Below are 15,374 nucleotides of genomic sequence, written 5' to 3'. Positions count from 1 at the left end.
GATTCCTCATGCAACATTAAGGAAATTTCCCCAATTAAGAGCACAGACCTCTCTTTCCGGTTGATTGGTTCTACTAGCACATTCTATGCAATCTGTCCCATGGGGCATACTTTAAGAAAAGTGTTTGAGTGTGTTTTGCTAAATTCTCATTCTTTAAAAATTGTTGGTCTGTGCACATCATATAAGTTAACTTTTGCTTCCCAGCACATCTATAGTCTAGACAATTTCAAATTACCTGCTGGTAGGGATGGATGGATGGATGGATGGATGGATGGATGGATGGATGGATGGATGGATGGGATGGGATGGAAATAAGGAGAGGGAAGGAAGATAGGTAGGAAGGAGGGCCTTGTATTTATTCTGCATACAGCAGGCACTTAATAATGTAACTGACAAAGAGAAAAATAGTCTGAAGGCTAAAAAGAATTTGCAAATTGCTTCTGTCATAAGGTAATTTTATTTCCCAAGCTCTTCCTTATTTAAATTCTGGAAAGTAATTGCCAGATATCCAGACATGGTGCTAAACATAGAACCCAACAGAATACTATCGATCACGTTCTGGGTATGTGCTGATTTTCAACAAGTGGAAGGTTATTAGACCGATTCCTCCCTCATGTGCTCAAGTTCCCAAGGCTAACACGTGGGGCAGTTGGTCATCCAGCCTCACGTATGCTTTCTACTTGCCTAAGCAACAGCATGGGTTCCTTCCCTATCCTCTCTTCCCCTAACTTTCCCACTACTGACACCGCAGAGATGGCAGCTCCTGACATCAGCCTGAGCAATAAAGCTTGAGATTATCTGGTAAAGTGTCCTGACCGTCACCATTAAACAGGTGGCCTTCCTGCTACCCCTTTGTAGTCTGTGGATTCTTAAGAGGTGCACAAAGAAGGTATGGGTGGGAACTTCAAAGATTCCTCCTAGGAAATATTTAGGATGCAGACAGTGGAGAGCTCGAGCGCCCTGGATTGCCAACACCAACTGGTACAGGACCCCCGGGCCATGTGCCCAGTCCCAGAGCACTTGGGTTGAGGAGATCCAGGTTCTGGCACAAGCTGGATCCTGTGTCTCCTCGGACAAATGTGTCACCCTCTCTGAGTCACAATTCTTCTGTAAGTAGATACTTAATGACTTCTACAGTTCTTTCTGGAACATAATTCTGCAATCCTACATAAAGAATAAGGCCTAGGACAAATGTAAGGAGTGCATTATCTAACCTATAACCCACTACATAGATTGATGGGCCTAGCTTGCATATTCTTAATTAAGTAAATAATTCACAATTATGTATTTGGGGCCAATGTGAAAGTGGAGGTTCCACGAAGAACAATTTATACAGAATTCAAGTTCACAAATGACGGTTGATGTGACTTTGAAAGCCAGAAAGGTATCCTTACATAAAATGAGAAGACGCTGAACAATTATTTTGCTGAGGCTCCAAGCTCTTTTCAGAGTGCACACCAACTGTCATTTCACAGAGCTGAGGATGGAACTCAAGCTACGGTGAAATGCCTGAAGGACAATCTTCCCTGAAAGGAGGTTTTATCCCGGGGTCCAGCTCAGAAAGTATGTAGTTAGGAAAATTAATATTCCCTAAAGTCTCACTACTCGATAGGTCATCCAAGCACCAATCAGCAGCAACAGCACCTAGTGGGTGCTTGTTTGAAATGCAGACTCTCAGGCCACACCCCAGAACCACTGAATCAGACTCTGCCTGTTTACCAGATTTATGGGTGATTTGTTTGAACCTTAAAGGTCAAGAAGCTTGAATCTAACTGTGTTCTTTGCACATACAATTGTGAATAAACATTCACTACTCAGCCTTAAGGGATTCTGGTAAATCAAATTAAGGCTGGTTAGGGTGCAAGCCAGTCGATTTAGAGAGGGAGAAAAATGCAGAAAGGGAACCTGAGGGTGAACAGAGATAATTCATCTGCTATGCCTGTGCAAAATTGGATTAGCTTTTATGATTTCTCTTCAATTTGATTTTTAAATAGAGCCATTATGACTCAGGTCTAAGGGGCTCAGAGTCATCAACCAAAGTGGTACTGAGAATTAAGAAAACACTCCCCCTTCCTTCTATTAACACTTTTCTTGTTTTCTGGGGGGAGGAGGGGGACAGGGGTGAAGGGCGGTAGATAAAGAAATTTCCAAACTGCCCAGATCAGGAATCCCCAGCCGATGGTCTGTGATCTGGATGTGGTGTAGGGGTGAGGCCCGGTCTCTAGCATCCACCTAGCCTGGCTTCTAATCTAAACTCTGCAGCTGTGTGGTCTCAGGCAATTTAATCTCCAAGAGTCCTCATTTCCTCTTCCATAAAATGCGAATACTGGTGCTTATAATATTCTCATCAGCAATTCAGAGATTTTAAAGCACCTCCTTTGGGGTAGGCAATAATGTCACTGTAGCAAATATGAATATCTTTCTCAGAGGTAGTGTTTCAGGGAGCTGAAACCCAATCAAGCCCCCACCTCAGCCCTGCCCTACTGCCTTTGTGAATAGTGGCTTGACAAACATGGTTTGAGGGTCTTGGGTGACCAGAGCCTTCCCTGGAACAGTTTCCTCCAATAGGAGGTTCCTACGAAGCTCAATGATTTTGAGATTTTTGGATTTCATGGGTCACTGAAATTTCAAAAATGATTTAGGGCACTGATATAAGGTTGCCAACTTGCTTTGTTTTGTTTTGCGCTTGTTAAGAAAATCGTTTTTAAACTTTCATTGTTTCTAAAAGAGAAACCTATTTTAACATAAAAAATTATGACATTACACATTATGAGAGACAATCCTTTTATCTTGAATTAATTTAACTGAAAAATAGTGCATTGTCCTTTTGTTTTCACCTCAATATGAATAGATGAAAACCTCTTCATGGACCTGTGGTATTTGGTAACCACACCCTTTTAAAACCCCAGAAGGCTAAGGGGATAGCTTTTGTCCAGAAATTGCTTACAGTTGCCTGAAAGTCCTTAGGGCTGCTGACTGTACCTGAAGTCCTGCCTCCACCCCCTTGCCAGTCACAAGATTGTAGTTGAGGAGCCTGTAACAGGATATGACCATGAAAAGGTTGGACTCTAACTATCCCAGGCATTCCCAATCCAAATATTGTTTTATTTGCATGAAACGAAGGCTTCTCTTGGACTTGGCTATGGCTGGGCTTTGCGAGGAGGCTGAAGTGGCTAGCAGGTGGTAGTAGAAACGCAATTAGTTAATGCAATTGTGTTATTTAATGCACTTAGCAAATGTATATGCTTTTAAAAGAACTGAAAGGAACCACATCCAAATGTAGGCAGATGTTATCACTAGTTGGCTGAGATTGCAGATTCTTTTTATGTACTTTGGACTTTTCAGTATTTTCCACATTTTCCCCAAGAAGATATATTGTTTACATCATAAGAAAAAAAGAATCTACCTTGAAAAAATAAATACATAAAAATGTTAAACTATGGGACTAGGTTTCCCTGGAGTTGTGCAGTGTATGTACCTGGATAGCCATAGGCAATGTACCTGCATGAAGTATATTTAGCAACACTGCATATCCACTTGTACCTTTTGTATTTTGTGCCTTATGCATTATCTATTCAAAAATAATTGTGAAAATGTTCAGAAGTCTAGAAGGGGAATTCCTACACAGTAAAGTTGACATCATTTTTTACCTCCCAATGTGGAACCCCTCCCCTCCCCTACCCCATCTTTGGACCTTGAGGGAGCCCTGTGGCCTTGCAGGGGGGAGGAGCCCTACACCCCATAGCCAACCAGCTGGTTAGCAGGTGCCACCCAATTAGGTATGGTAGAAGATGTAATCATTCTCATCTGTCAGTGTGATATTGCCTGTCCTGACTATTGCAATTAGTACTGCAAACCATGAGTCAAAACAAAGAGCACTTCAGTGTTTACCAAAACATGACGTTATTTGAGAAATTCAGATAAAAAAAGAAGAGCTTTGTGAAACCAGACTTAGGTGGACAGAACTCTGTACCCTTCTGGGTCTGTCTCAGGTCTTTGAGGTTAGATAAACATTCTTACTCATTAGTAAATATTTGAGATGAAAGCTTTTTTGCTCACCTTCTAATTATCATTTTTTCCCAAAGCATCTGCTTCTGGGAGAAGATTAATTAGTTGCCTATTCCTAAAGGGTGGATTTGAGGAGACCAAAGGCCCTCAAAGTGTGATAGAGAGAGAGAACCAAACTGTGGAAATTTTCTCTTTGGAGGAATGAAAATCAAAATTCATTTGGGTAGTGTCATAGGTTTGCTCTGTTTTCCTTTCAGAAAATAAAAGCTCCTGCCAGGATAAAAATATTTAACTTATACTGCGTTTTATTAGCCTTCTCTTTGAAGGGCTGCTATTTAATATTTTTCTCTCTCTTCCTCATTGGATAAACTCAGTGAAGATGTGTTTTATCTGGGACTAGATGCAGAGACCTATGAGATACTTTACAGTGAAAAAAGAAGGTAAAGGCTCAAGAATGGCTCCCTTATGTGCACCTCAGACATTTCTTCACATTATTTTTTTCTGATAGATTTAAACAATGCAACCAACAAATAGATATTTATATATTGTGCAAGTTTATCTTATGTCTGTGCAAAACCTCCTTGGCTTGGGGGACTTTGCTTGTTAAGGTCCAGGTCCCTACCCACGTGTGACTGCTTCTCCAAAGCTTTTCCTTTCCTTTTTAAAATGCCTTTGATAGAGAGATACAAGATGGCGGAATAAACACTGGGCATGTTTCCTTCCATGAACACATTAAAATCACAACTAAATTACAGAACAATCAACCTGGAGAACCATCTGAAGTTTGGCTGAATGGAAGTTTTATAACTAAGGATGTGAAGAAGCAGCCACGACGAGACTGGTAGGAGGGGCAGAGATGCAAAGGGGCTAACCCCAAACCTCCTTGTGGCGGTTCTGGCGGTTGAAAACCGGGAGGGATGTCTCTGCCATGGAGGTTCCCCCCAGAGGAACGAGGAACCCCCAGCCTCACACCAGGCTTCCCAATCTGGAGTACTGGTGCCAGAAAGAGTAGCCCCCACCCCCAACACCTGTCTGTGAAAAACAGTGGGAATTCCAACCATCCAGAAGGCTGCAGAAAACCCAGACATCCCCTTAAACGGCCTGCATATAGACTTTCTCACTCCCAGACACTCACCCTGGGCTCCAGCAGAGGGATGGTGACTCAGGGGGCATTGGAGACATTTGGTGGGCAGACTGAGGGGTGTGGCCTCAAGGCGAGGGCTGGAGGACAGTGGCTATTTTCTCTGCTTGGCGTTCTCCTGTGCAGCCAGAAAGCAGGCACCATCTTTCCTGTGTTGAGCCCTCCCCCACCACAGCCAAATCTGAATCTGATTGGTCTGGTGAGCTCTGCTGGAACCCTGCCCCACCCAACTCCCCCGACACTGTGGAGGCACTTTCTCTCCAGCAGCCAGCCCCGCCCACATTGTACTCTTTCTTGGAAAACTATCAATATTACAGCTCTTTATCAAATTAATGCAGAGATTTAATGCAATTCAAATCAAAATTTCGAGGGGTTTCTACAGTACTCAGTAATATCAATTTTGTGATTATAAAAATAGTATAAGAATTTTTTACATCATTACCCAAGATGGAAATACACAAAGTAGAAAGAAAAAGGTCCTCCAATAATCCCATCTGCCAGGGGTCTCCACTATTAAGAGATTGGCATATACCCTTTTAGAATTTTCTTGATGTTTATACAGAGACATCTGTAACCTCCGTGTTCTGTGGTTAGTATTGTGGGAGGGAGAGTTTGTTTAGTCTATAACCACGGGCATTAAGCACATATGCAGCATCCAGAACTATGTGTGAAGAGTCCTGGATCTGAGCAGGGTACCCATAAACCTAGAAGAATCTGCACCCTACACACACACACACACACACACACACACACACACACAGCACCCCACGCACGGCACAGTGGCAGCTTTCTACTCCCAGTGGGATATTATTGGACACTAGGAGTAATCAGTGACCAATGTGGGGCCAGGATTTGGCTTTCCTTTTCTACTGAGAAAAGCCAACACTCACCAAGTCTACAGGCTCATCTGCACAGTCTCCAGGTAAAACGTTTTGGGGGCAATATTTTCTTCTAAATGCATTGGGTGCCAGTGTCACCTGTGGTCCCAATAACCCCTCCTATTGTCTAAGTCAGGGTCCCAGCAAGGAACAAAAGGCAAGGTGCAAAAGATGATTAACCAGTGCTTAATGAAAGGCCTATCTTCAAAGGTGTGGCCCGAGGTAAAGGGACAACAAGGGGTGGTGGGGCACCCCAGGCTTTCTTTTCTTTTCTTCTCATACTGGCTCTTGCTCTCACTCTTTCTCACTTCTCCCTCCTTCTCCCCTCCTCCTTCTTCCCTCTGCTACAGCCTCTAGCACAGAAATTGAATTTGTTGGGTTAAATACACACCTGATACAACTCTATTGCACCTCATAGCAAACTTACTGCTCTCCTTTTAACCTTACCCTCCACCCTTCGGGTTCTGGGAAAACTCTGGATTTTGAGCTGTATAGACCCAATTCCCTGACCCCACCCGCCCAGAGGAGATGCCCGTCTTAGCCTGCTGGATCCCACTATGCCAGCATCCCCGATGCAGGTTAGGAACCTAATACAATGCTGTTTGTGGTCTGCTGGACACAGGCCAAGTAATGAGCTAAAACTTGGGTTCCAGGCATGGTTGCCTGGGGTGAGAGCCTGGAGCTGCCTCTCAGGGTTTGTACCCAGTGATGCCCATGGGTTCAAACCCTGAGAGGGGTTTTTCCCCCAGTCCCCTGCGCACGGGCAACTTCCCCAGCATGACAGAGGGTTTTCTCAGGAGGGGCCATGGGCTGTCATCTCCCTGTTCTGCCCACATCCATACAGAAGGTGGGAGCAGCCCAGGAGTTAGGCCTGGACCTTCATGATCTCTGATGTCTTAATGCATGGCCAACACTTCACCTGTCTGATCACAGCCTCTCCTGGATTGTCCTTTGATATGCAACCCCAGGTGCGAGAGCCTGCCTTTTATCATCCTCCTTACGAGCCTTTGGGAAGAGGATTCCATTGAAGGTGAGGCAGCTAAGCCACCTGTACAGACCTCCTGCCAACACCGTCTGGCCCACAACCAGTTTCCACTCCGTGTCCCCTTTTGTCCCCTGCCTTGCTTGTTCAAATCTCATTAAATAATTAGAAATTGTTCCACCTACTACTTGCCAAATGATTAAGAACTTAGGTTACTTCTTTGCTCTTTAACCTCCTAAACATCCCATTCAAAGCCAACACCAGACGCACACTAGGTCAGTGAACCCACACACCACTCAGCGGAATCCTGTGCGTTTTCTGGAGTCCTCAGATGCATTCCATCTCTATACCTTGTCCTTAATTGAATCTAAGTCTTGCCACCTCCCCTCTCCCATGCCAACTCTGCATCCTCCACAGAAGCTTTTCATTTCTGGCAGCATCTACTACGGCCTCATCATCTGCTCCATCTCCCATGTGGGAACCTAGAAGTGGCTGCCACTGTAGCTTTTGTCTGTTTTGGTCCTTCCAGTTCTGACACATTGCTCATAGATCTGCCTCCCTCTCTAAGAGTGATCAATCCAACTTTCCCATATAATCTTCACCTAGAGTCACCAATTGGTAACATTTTATCACATTTTGTTATAAATATTCAACTCTTGAACAATGCTGGGGTTAGAAGTGCCAACTCCCTGTGCAGTCAAAATCTGCATATAACTTCTGTCTCCCCCCAAACTTAAGCTGTCCCTCAGTATCTGTGGGGGATTAGTTCCAGGACCCCCTGGATCTAAAATAGTACAGGTATTTATTGAAAAAAATTCCACCTATAAGTGGACCTGCACTGTTCAAACCTGTGTTGTTACAAATTTTTTGCTGAACCATTTGAGACTCAGTTGCAGATATCATACCTCTTTACTTTGGAATACTTCGTTCTGTGTCTTAACAGCAAGGATATTTTCTCACACAACCACAATACAATTAACAAATTGAGGAAATTTAATGTCGTTATCATACCATTATATAATAGAGCATAGTCAAATATTAACAATGTCCTCTCAACAATGACCTTTCTAGCATTTGTTTTCCTCATCCCTGTTCCAATTGAAGACCACCGTTGCATTTAGATACCATGTCTTCCTGAGTCTCCTTTACTCTGGAGCAGCTCCTGGTCTTTTTCCTTCATAGCAATGGCATTTTGAAGAGCACAGACAGTTGTTTTGTAGACTGCTCCTCAATTTGTGTATCTCTGATTGTTTCTTCATGATTAGATTCAGATTAGGGCATATTGGTAGGAATGCTACAGAAGTGGTATAGCTTCTCAACATTTTCAACTCTGGCAAAAGTTTTGGAGAAATCAACGTTCAGTTTTCTCCCTATAGTTCCCTTTCCTTTTCCCCCATTTGAGCAGGTAGAAGGCTCTGATTCCTTACCTTGGTGGAAATGTGGGGCAGAGCAGGAAGTGGTAGTTACCTTAAGGCACCTCTTCCTGGCTTTTATTTCCAAAAGCAGAGGCCTATTGGGAAGAGTTGGAGGGATTTGAAGGAAGCGTAGAGCAAGACGGACAGGAGGAATTGCCTCTGACCTAAAGGAAATTCAGGAGAGAGGGGTCTGGAATTCCCAGTAAGAGACAGGACCAGTGTCCTGCTCCCTGGCAGAGCCCAAGGGATGGCAGGGGCTTAGAGAGAAGCTTTGCATGGTGTACAGGGAGGCTGGATCCTAGGCCTGGGCCAGGCTTGCTAAAAAACTCCTGTGCTCCACGCAGGGAGGCCCAGCAGACCTGAAGACCTGACACAGACTAGGACAGAGGGTGCCTGCTGAAGTACCTGGAGAGACTTACCCCAAGAATGACCCAGAACATTTGCCCTACCTGGGGAAGTGGCATGGCCCTAGGAATGACTGCCCAGATTGGACTTGAAAGTACAATCAATGAAGTTTATTTAAGAAAAGCAAAGGAAATGTAATGTTTTCCCTTACCCCCTACCCAGCCCCTCTAACAGGTGTGGGCCTAGCTCTCAGCTCTCAAGGACCCTTCCTCCTGGAAACGTCCTCTGATCCCCTACCATGTTCCCCTCACCACCACCACCACCACCCCTGCTGCTCCTTTTTAGCTTATTTATCTCCTCTGCTCCTCCTCCTTTGCATGGATTCTGCTACTTCTTGTGGTCAGTCTCTGAGTGGGTCATTGGTCATTCATCTCTGTCCATCCACTGCTGAATGGGGCTCATGCTCTGAACTGCAGATAGAGGGGGAAGGGGAAAGAAGCCCTTACCTTGACTGGACTCAGAGTGGAATATCTGTAATAGCTATCTATGCTGTGTAACAAATTACCCCCACACTCAAAGGCTCACAACATTTATTATCTCAGTTTCTATGGCAGGAATCTGGGTGTGGCTCAGCAGGATCCTCTGCAATCAAGGTGTCAGCCAGGGCTGCAATTATCTCAAGATGAGACTGGGAAGGTGTGTGCTTCCCAGTTCACTCATGAGGCTGTTGGCAAGATTTAGTTACTTGGTGTCCAATGGCCACCTTCAGTTTCCTGCCCTGTGAGCCTCTCCATCGGGCAGCTTACAAATGGTAGCTGGTATCACCAGAGCCAGCAAGTAAGCAGAGCCAGAGAGAGAGGTCACCAACAAGACGGAAGTCACAGTCTTTTGTAACCTACCCTTGCAAGTGATATCCCACCACCTTTATAGCACTCTATTTGTTAGAAGCAAGTCTAGCCTAGTGACTGAGAAACACTGAGAAGGAAAATAATTTCTGTTTGGGTAACACCAAATTGAGAGCCCAAACAAAATTTGAATTTTTAAAAGTCTCATCAAATCTATCAAATCCACTCTATTAGTAACTCCAACATGTGTTCTTAAGTGGTGGCCTGAAATCCAATTTTCTCATCATTCTAGGCTGCAAGGCCAGCCCGAAGTCATGCAGTGAAATGGCAAAGTATGTCTTTGGAAATCCAGCTATGCTTTGCCTCTTAGCAGGTCCCTCTCTTTCCCCACTGCTGGGTCCTCTCCACTCCTCCTTCATTCTGAGTTTCTTCTCAGTACAGTCCCTGAGGTCGCACTGGGGCTGATTGACACCGGGCTTGGCCCCTTGCAGGCCCTCCTCTGGCTCTCACTCATTGGCCTGTGAACAGCAGAGGAAACTTCCTTCAGGTGCTGTCCTCCTGGTCTGACACTCCTTCCACCCTGCATTTCCTCATGTTTGGGCTTAGTTTCGTTCGACACCTGGGCTCTTTGTCCTGTCCACAGCATCCAGGTTTTGGACAGTTTAACTTGGCACCTTTGGTAATGTGGTCCAGTTGGGAAATCATCACCCACTCTATGAATGTTATGCAGAGAACTGGTTGCAAATGTGTTGAGGAAAATGGAAGAGCACAGAGACAAGGGAATGACCCAGACAGCAGCTAGCCAGCCCTCACCACTGGCTGCTGGAAGTTTTGCCACTGCTGTTGATGTGGCTGCTGACCATGGAGCCCACACTCCTGCAGCTGCTCCCACTGCCAGAGACCCCATCAAGGGCAGGAGACAGTGAGGCTGGTTTCTTCTGCTGCTTTTGGCTCCTGCCAATATCTCTCAGAGGTAGACTCCCACCAGAAGCAGCTGGCAGAAGAGGCTAGGAAACGTAGTCTGGACGTGGCCCCCGCCACGGCTGCCCCCAGCCCTGCCAGGCCGAGGACCCCATGGAAGGGTGGGATAGCAGCTGATAGCCCCCACACAAAGCTGTACCGTACCCCTCCAGACACAGGACCTGCCATCTGGTCCTTGGCTCTATAGGGGAGGAAAAATAATTTGCCTTCTGTCCTCCTAAGTTCTTTTGTCTGGTCTAATGATCAAATGGACATGAGACAGATTAACAGGAAAAAACAACCAAATTTGTTATGTATGTACATATGGGGGTTCCATAAAAATATGGGACCCCCGGACAAATTGGGCAGTTGAGGCTTATATCTTGAGCTAAGGAAAAAGGTGTGTATGTTGGAGCTGGGGGGTTGTGGTTTGGGACTTCAAAGGGGAGAAAGGCAATTCCTGTGGACATGGAAAAGCAAATGTTTGGTAAACAAATGTTTACTGGGCCACCTTTAACAAGGGGACACAGAGAGGACTTTGACCCCGTGGCCTTCCTAGGTGCCTCCCTGTCTATCACACGAGTTCATATTAAACTACAGTTATCACGATGATAGCTACCTTCCTGGAGCAGGTCCTCTATCTCAATTCTTTTAGGCAGTTAGGGGGAAGGTCCAAGTTTTTTCCTGAGCATTAGTGTCTTAAAAATAACCAGCTTAAACTAATCTATGTCCCAAAAGGCATATTTTGGGGTGGTAGACTCTGCTCCCCCTCAGCCCTTTACTTTGCTGCTACAGGAGCACCCTCCACTCAGCTTCTCACTGCAGAAGGTTGAAATGTTAACAGAAGGCAAAGGAAAGAATGGAATGAGAGGCCACACCGGCACAGGGGGGGGCAGGCTGTGTGGGCTCACCTGGTGCTCTGCCCATGGAAAGCCTGGCCTCACTCCATCACAGAGTAAGGGGTCTAGGGCTAGGAACACCTGTGCTTTACTTTTGTTTCATTGACAGCCATGCAGTGTGGCTTCCTCACATATTCCAATTTTGATTCATTCTATATTTCCTAGGAGATATGGTAGAAATATTCGACTCCAGCATTACACAAAACAGGAAATTGCATTTTGCAGGGTTTTATTCTCTCTGGTTCGCATTTGCTCCTGGTGCACTTCTAAGTCAAATGTGGGCCTTTGAACAAGTGGCAAATTTAGCAGTGATTCCGAGATATTTATTGAAAGTCTGCTACCATCCTGACCCTGAATGAAGAGTTAACAAAGAAAAAAAAAAGTGCCCCACTCCTCATCTTTAAATAGCTTAAGGTTTTGTTAAGGAATGAGGCTTGGGCACACGCAACTTCAGAAAACAAATAGAGTGTTAAAGTCTTTAGTGCACATTCTGAGGATTTCTGTTGAGAAAAGCAATGTTTCTCTCTAAAGAAAGGATTATATTTGGAAGGCAGAGGAGAGGAGACGTGAGCTCCCAGCCTGGAGAACTGTGATAGAAAAGGCAAGAAATGAACAGGCATATGTGGGTAGGCAGCAACTGCTTAGCTGGGTAGGAAAATACGGGTCACATTATTAAGCGTTTTGAACATCAGTTTGAGGAAACTGAACTTGATTCTATAGTAGTTAAACGTGGCCATGAAAACAATGACAGTTATAAATCATGTTGTCATGGTTCTGGCTTTATAGAATGAAACATATAAGCAGCCTAAAGGATGCAATATTTCAACAAACATGACTCGAGTAATTTAATTCTATAAGCTTAATAATTATATTTTTATAAAATACACACTATCAGATAGAACATATTTTATTTAAGATATCAGATAGAAAATATCAGATATTATTCTACATCTCAATGTATTTTTTTTCTCCCGAAATATAAAGTATAAATATCCCTCATGATCCTAATTCATTTGATTTCAGAGTTTGGAAAGTGAATTTAGACAGAGAGGGATACTATGATATCTGAATCTATTTGATTTCTGAGTTCCTGAGTTCGGAAAGCAAAGGATTTGAGCCCAACTCAAAAAACGTGTCCCAATCTATTCAGCCTCTGAATTTGTATAGTGTTAGGAGGGCAAGGGAAATCCGGACCAGATTTTCCCATATTCCCTCCCCCATTTCCACCCCCACTCTCCTCCCCCGCCCAGGGCCGGATCCAACCTGCCTGAGTAAATACCCAAGGCCCCAATCCAAGTCAGCATCTTCTACCACCTGCTCTGGGGTGAGGAGCCTGGGAATCAAACCTTGAAGCCCCTCCTCCCTTCGAGCCCCCTCCCACGCACTCTATTCTAACTGTTAACTTGGAGAAGGGTCCCTCTAGTGGCCAAACTCTACAATACCGTGTGGGAACAGGATCCTGGGGAAGGCTGACCCTTGCAGCTACTTTGGGCGGCTGCACTTTGGTTTTCTGAGAGAGGTGGGAGATGAAATGAAGAGGTTGGCTTCAACCAGATTGGGAAGAGGTTTGTGGCTGGACTAAGGTCTTTGTTTTCCAGGCAATGTAATATGTTGGGTAGCAAAAAGATTTAAAGTAGTGGCGGAGTGACCAATTCTCGATTTAATCAAGGCGATGCTTGCCTTCAGTACTAGGGTAAGTATCAGAGGATAAATGATGATGATAATGAAAATAGCTAGCTTAAAAAATAAAAACAAATCAAAACCTTTCTCTATGTGCCCGGCTCAGTGCCTAGCTGAGAGAAGGTACTGCCATCGTTCTCCTTTGCCAGGATGAGGGACAAAAGTGCAGCAATTGGCCCAAAGGCCGTCAGCAAGCCTGTGCCCCTCACTGTGCCCTGCACCACCTCCTTAATCACCAGTGACAGCTGTCCCCCACCCACTGCTCCCCTACACTTTCATATAGGGGAAGTCTGTTAGAATGAAGGTCAAGGACAACTGGAAAGGGAAGACAAGGGGAAATTGTTCCCAAAAGACACCCTGAGGATTATCAACTACGTCTGACTCAGAATCAGAATTCTGATACTCCTATAACAGTGACTTCAACAGACAGGAGTGTTTTTGTTTTTCTTTTTTCTTCCTCATGTAAAAGTCTAAAGTTAAGCAATTCAGGCCTGGAGTGGTGGCTCTGTTCCTCAAAGCCCCTGGGATCCAGCCTATTTCCAGATCACCTTTCTGCCATCCCTAGGAAGTGGTTCTTACCTTCATGGTCCAAAATGGATGCGAGAGCTCCTGGCATCTCCCAGGCAACAGGGGAAAGGAGCGAGCCCAGGCGGGGTGAAGAACACGTGCTCGCTGTTCCTCAGGAAGTGTTCTGGAAGCCAGCGCCGCTGTTCTGCTGGTGGGTCCTTGTCCAGGACTTAATCGCATGGATGCAAGGCAGGCTGGGAAGTTCGGGAAGCTAGATGATGACGTGTGTCAGCTGGGAGAGGATGGTGCTTCTCTGTGAGTCCCAGATAATGACCTTATCTTCTTTTTATCTTACTCTCTGTGTTCAAAACCTGCCTGATGGCAACACTCCATCACCTGCTTTTTCCAACATGGTCTGCTGTTACATGGAAGCCCTGCTGCTCTTTATTTACTGCCCGGGGCTCAAGCTCAGAGGGCTTCTCCTGACTTACAACCCAGGCGAGGGCGATGCAGACGCCTTTACAATAAGATCTTGATTCCCTACAACAGGGATTGGCAAACATTTTCTGCAAAGGATCAGGTCGCAAATATGTCTGGCTTTGCCAACCATACAGTCTCTGTTGCAACTACTGAACTGTGCTGTTGTAAAGTGAAAGTAAGCACACGCAGTATGTAAACAACTGAGCAGGGTGGGTTCCAACAGGACTTTAGTTTTGGACACTGACATTTAATTACATATGCTTTTCACGTGTCATGAAACATTATTATTCTTTGGACTTTTTCAAAACCATTATAAAGGGTAAAAACTGTTCCCATCTCACAGCCCATGCAAAACTTGTGGTGGGTCAGTCAGATTTGGCCACAGACTGTAGTTCCCCAACCTCTGCCTTCAAAGATGGAGGTGCAGGATAGTCATTATAAATGCTTTGTAGATGTCAGATGAAAATGACATGATAAATGACTAGTGATAGCACTGAGCTTAGCCCTGTACATAATCCTAATGATAACCCCATGCGCATGTTATATTATGAGTCCGATTTTATAGATGAGGACCCTGAGTTCCAGAGTGGCTAACTAACTTGCCCAAGAGCATACAACTAGCAAGAGATGCAGCTTCACTCAGTGTCTGTCAAATCACGGTGCTGTGTCAAACTGACAAGCCTTTAGCACCCACATGGGGAGACTAGAAAGAAAGAATGGAAAGCACAAGCAGGGAACATCCCGCAGTGTAGCTCCCGGGCCAGGTGCTCCAAGGGGACACAGAGGCAGGTGCCTGCTCAGAGGACCCCAGTGGTGAAGAGTAGATTCTTGGGTGAGAAACCCCGGTTCGCATCCTCACCCCACCATCTTTCAGCTGTGTGGACTTGAGCAAATGACAGGATTTCTCTGAACCTTATTTCTCTTTGCTGAAAATGGGGATAATGACATTACCTGTCTGGTGGAGTTTCCAGGAGGATGTATGTGAAGTGTTTAGCCTGTGCCAGGCACAGGGTCACGTTATTGTCAAATACAAGTCCAAGAGTTTACTATGGGATGAGGGACAAGCCGTGTCTGGACCATGAGACGACAGAAGTAAAGGGGCTTTCGGGATGACATTGCTTCTTCAGCAAGTATTCAAATACTGAGAGAGAAACACTTTGGCCTGGGCTGATTGGGGGGAAAGAGTCACGGCAATTGAACAAGGTTTCCTGAGTTCCCACCCTATGCCCTCTGC

At 45.1% G+C, this 15,374-nt stretch overlaps 1 long non-coding RNA gene across 3 annotated transcripts in view; it reads right to left on the bottom strand.

The window, feature by feature from the left end:
* The window catches only part of LOC109460187 (uncharacterized), an 81,905-nt gene extending 67,670 nt beyond the window's left edge, over positions 1 to 14,235 (bottom strand). Inside the window, exon 1 of one of the 3 annotated variants that reach the window (XR_012494736.1) lies at positions 13,733 to 14,235. This is a non-coding gene — a long non-coding RNA (uncharacterized LOC109460187). Of the gene's footprint in view, positions 1 to 5,143; positions 5,305 to 13,732 lie in introns of those variants that run through there. The other 2 variants (XR_012494738.1, XR_012494737.1) reach the window with 2 other exon arrangements.
* Between the last annotated feature and the right edge of the window lie 1,139 nt (positions 14,236 to 15,374).

Source organism: Rhinolophus sinicus, linkage group LG03, assembly GCF_036562045.2.
Source record: "Rhinolophus sinicus isolate RSC01 linkage group LG03, ASM3656204v1, whole genome shotgun sequence".
NCBI classification, from domain to species: Eukaryota; Metazoa; Chordata; class Mammalia; order Chiroptera; family Rhinolophidae; genus Rhinolophus; species Rhinolophus sinicus.
Note: the sequence above shows the minus strand (reverse complement) of the source record. Positions and strands in the feature narration are given on the sequence as shown.